The sequence below is a fragment of the Micropterus dolomieu genome, linkage group LG09, assembly GCF_021292245.1.
Source record: "Micropterus dolomieu isolate WLL.071019.BEF.003 ecotype Adirondacks linkage group LG09, ASM2129224v1, whole genome shotgun sequence".
Lineage (NCBI taxonomy): Eukaryota > Metazoa > Chordata > Actinopteri > Centrarchiformes > Centrarchidae > Micropterus > Micropterus dolomieu.
In genome coordinates, this window is record NC_060158.1 from 4,278,260 (window position 1) to 4,282,765 (window position 4,506).

The 4,506-nt window shown below is 40.7% G+C and overlaps 2 gene segments (V, D, J or C); one reads left to right on the forward strand and one right to left on the reverse strand.

Moving 5' to 3' along the window:
• LOC123976058 overlaps positions 1 to 124 on the reverse strand; it is a 24,646-nt gene extending 24,522 nt beyond the window's left edge. The window contains exon 1 of the V gene segment in view: positions 20 to 124.
• Positions 1 to 4,506, forward strand: part of LOC123976060 — a 16,022-nt gene that overhangs the window by 9,114 nt on the left and 2,402 nt on the right.

Here is a 4,506-nt window from a genome sequence, read left to right on the forward strand (position 1 = left end):
GCCACTGATCAACACTGGCCTCTTAACGGCTGGGAGCAGAGAGGCAGGACAGATATGCAAACACACAGAGTCAGTGAACTGTAGCTGTCCTCAACATATCATGCTGTTTCCTCCTCACTGCTGGGACAGATGCTGTTTAAAACATCCTCATGGAGATTAACCCAAACACAGTATTCTATACAGTAACTGACAAGTAATCTTTTTAAACAAGGAAATTATTTTGTTCATCATTCAATTAACAAATTAACTAAGACTTATAATGATAATACTGTCAGGTTGAAATGGTGCAAGAGAACGATTAAAATAATTCTATGTGGGCCTGATAAAGACTATTGGGTCAGAATCAGGTAAAAGCCAAAGAAAAGGTAGATATTTAAATTAGATTTGAAGATCTCCATGGTGGGGCAGGACTTAACATTGGACGGAAGACTATTCCAAAGCCTGGTCACCTTTAGTTGTAAGTGTGTTGTTGTGAGGATGACCTAAGTGACCCAGGCACAGAGTATGTACTTAGCATATCATTCATAAACACAAGAACTCCATCCTGCTCGTTTGGGTCTGCACTAACAGTGATACAAATCATTGTACTTCTGAACGATAGTGCCAAGGGGAAGCATAAAACCTTGAGGGATGCCACATTTAATAGCAGTAAGAATTATTTCTCTCAGGTAGGGGGTAAACCAACACTGTGAGAAGGATGTCATTATGTACCTTAACAGGGCAGAGTCAGTAGTAGAAGTTCTCTAAAAACCAGTTTTGAATTTGTCAAAGATGTTTAATGTGTTCAGGTACGAGGAGGACCACTTTTCTAAAACGTTGGAAATAAATGGAAGCTTGGAGAGAGCCTGTAGTTTTTATCACTGGAGTCAAGGGTAGGTTTCCATAAAAGGGGTTGCAGAATTGCATGTTTAAAACTGGAGGGAACGACACCCTTGGTTAAGGAACTGCTAATTATCACCTGAATAAGACTTGAGTCTTGAGAACTTACTTGACTTGACAGAATATTGTCTAAGGGACAGCAGGGATTCATAAGCATGACCACCTCCAGCAGCTGTGAAGATAGCACAGATGGAAACTGTTGTGTAAATTACAGTGAACCTCTACATAGACTGCAGAGATATGTTACCCTCTGTGTCACAGTGCTAAACTGATTCAGTCCTTATCTGTCAGGCAGACGTGATGTTGTCTCACTTGGTCACATTCATCAGCAACAGCCAGTTATAAACTCGGTGTCCCACAAGACTCAATCTCTGCTGACTTTACATGCTGCATTTGCTTTATAGCATAGACATGGAATTCATTTACATTACACTTATTCATTTAGCTGACGCTTTTATCCAAAGCGAGTTACAATTGCTATATGGGTCAGAGGTCTCACACCTCTGGAGCAACTAACACTAAGTGTCTTGCTCAGGGACACACTGGTGGATGTGTCACAGTGGGGAACCTGGGTCTCTCACACCAAAGGCATGTGTCTTATCCACTGTTCCATCACCACCCCATATCATTTGTATATGTATGTAGATGATAAACACCTGTGCATTTTTTTAATCACAAAATTACCTCTGCCTGGTCAATAAACATGTACATTTCTATGTTAATTATACATATTTATCACATATTCCAGCAGTTGAACAGAGATGAGACTGAGAAAGTTGAGATTCCTCTACATGCATAAACCACCATGAAGGGAAATGGGACTTTTTATCAGGTTGCAAAACAGTTGGAGCCTTTTTCTTTTTGGTAACAACAGTGAGTGAGTAAAGGGAAGGGTAAAGTGCTTTCCATCTTTCCAACTTACATGTAAAAAGATTACCTATGAAAGACGACTTTGAAGGAAAACATTATGTGATTAACTAATGTTATGATGATATTGATATTGAACAATAGAATTGCCTAAATCAGTTTTAATCATAATACTGCATTTAAAGTGCAAGTTGTAGACACTTTCTTTACCAAGGAAAGAATTTACTAGGTATAGTGTGTTTAACGTCTTTAAAGATTCTTAGTTGTTATAAAATAAATGAACAAATCCTTGTGGCCTATATTCCTGGCCACTAAATATTGTTATAGCAACCATACCAAGTGTACTGACCAATAAGAGGAGAGCTGCCGTTAACGGACGTGGCTGTTGTGGTATCTGGCTGTAGGGCTGTTCAGTCAGGTGCTATTTCAGAGTAAGCAGTATAGGCATCCTGATAGGGGTGCAACGGATCAAAAAACTCGGATCAGAGTCACGGATCGGATCATTCTTCGGATCAGCAGGACAAATAAACATAAGTTTTGTCTTTTCATTTATTAACACTTTTTATATTTTCTTATTTAATAATTTAAATCAACTTAAAGGGACATTATGTAGTTTCCAGCGGCCACTAGCAGTGCGGTTTTAAGATTGCTACCAGGCGTGTGCTCATACGCGTGCTCGCTTGAACTCATGAGCGAGCATAATCCGAAACACAACCGCTTTCATACTGAAATCCTGCAATAAACGCAGGAACACCAGCATACAGGCTGTGGCTTTTCACTTAGACATGTTCAGGCTCTGTTACTTCAACTTTCCCGTCTCGTTTCATTCAGCGCAGCGAGACACCAGCATATTGGCACAGGACTCCCGAAAAAAGGCAAAGTGACAGCGGCTATAGACAGGTAGGGAGACTGCTTCACACAACATGGTGGAAACTCAGGTTAACTCCCACTGCAACGTTACAGTAATATTTTTATCAGCTTGATGTTGAACTAATCCACATTCGTTACATGATAAAGTTACAGTGACTGCATTTAGCCAACGTGCTACATCGTTAGCTCGCCTGCTGCTTTCAGTAACTGTCTTAACTATCTGTGTATCTGTCACCGGAGGCTCAGCAATTTCAACACGGCTACATGTTTTGGACGATAATGAAACTGTTAGTGAGCTGGACTGAATATTATAACGAGATTGTGTCACACTTTATAGCAGTTAGACCACAGTAAGAAACTTTACTGTAGTGTTAGTGGATGGCTCTTCCACTGGGTTGTGTATTATGTGGGTCATGGTAGTTACAGCGACTGAGAGGTGGAGAAGCCGTGTACCTGAGTATCGGTAAAAGACAACAAATCTAAATTGAACGTTATGAAGCAAACAGCGGTGGGTCCGAGCTAATGTAGCGTTAGCTGCCTGCTCGTGGCTGCATTACAGTAAACAAATCGCTCCACATTAGCTTACCATTACGATATAACTTTGCACCAGACAACATTAGCAACTACTCGGCGTTAGCCGGCGAGCTAACGCTATCTAACTTGAGCCAACTGAAACACAAAATCAAAATGTTTTACATGTTTTATAATAATGTTAGCTTACCTGTCCAATAGGATGAAAGCCAACTCCGGGTCTGTTTTTATACCCAAAACAAAGCGGAGGTTTCTCCATTATTCGAAAGCGCTGCCGATGTTGATCCGTGTTTTCGTTCAAAGTCGATCCGATTCACATTTGGCCTGACGAGCTTCAGCAGATAAAAGTTTTTTGTTGGTTTTTATCCTTATGTGGAGTTTGTGTTGGAGTCTGTGTTGTGCTGGGAGCAGGTCGTTTCTTAGTGTTAGCAGACTCCATGTCGTAAGTTGCAGTGTCGTCGAGTGCAGTAGATAAAGCGAGAGGCTCTGGAGCGCGCATGCAGGTGTCAGTCACTGGATTTTGCGGAAAATCCGAGCCGTAGCCTTCAAATAGGAATAGGAATACTTGCCTTCAGAGTTAATAGCCAAACCTGGCAAGTGGATCATTTTAATGTCAGATTACAACCCCTTCACACACAGGCAACAACAAAAGGATTAATTTTAGTAGAAAAACTACATATAGTCCCTTTAAAGTGCACAAGGCATATTATCTTCTTTTTAACATAATTAATGAAAAACAACTTAAAGTGCAACATAAAAAGGCATATCTCCTTCCTTTAAACATGGATGTCCACATCATCAAAGAAAAAGAAAGAAAGCAAAGCATACCTGAGCTTATAATTCCAAATTCTTTTTCAAAAAGACAAGGATGCAGGGACGTGCACAGGGGGGTTGCTCTGGTTGCCCGGGCAACTGCCCGTTTGCCTTTCCTGACTCAAGTTGCCCTTCCGACTCGCCCTTCCGAAAAAAAAAAATAAAATAAAAAAATAATCGCGATCGCAAAGCCTCATTCACTTCCATTCGGGCACCGAAAGTGAAAGTCAGTAGGGGAAGGGCAAACTCTGTTTAAGTGGCTGCACTGCTGCAGCGCTGCCTGCACGTCAGTCGATTCTGTTCCCTACCGGAATTCCTGTTTCCTTCCTTTATGCAATCATACTACAACAAATCATGCGTAGTTTTGCCCAGTTACCATACGTGATACGTACCAACAGAAGTGAATACGAGCTAGAAGCGCAACTGAATGTACGGGAAGCCAAAAGGTTAAAAAAGGATTGTATTTTTTTCCGAAATCTAAGCGTTTTTTTATTTAATATTTTATTAGAAGCGAGTTTTCCCCATCTGTCAATTCAATCTAGATTA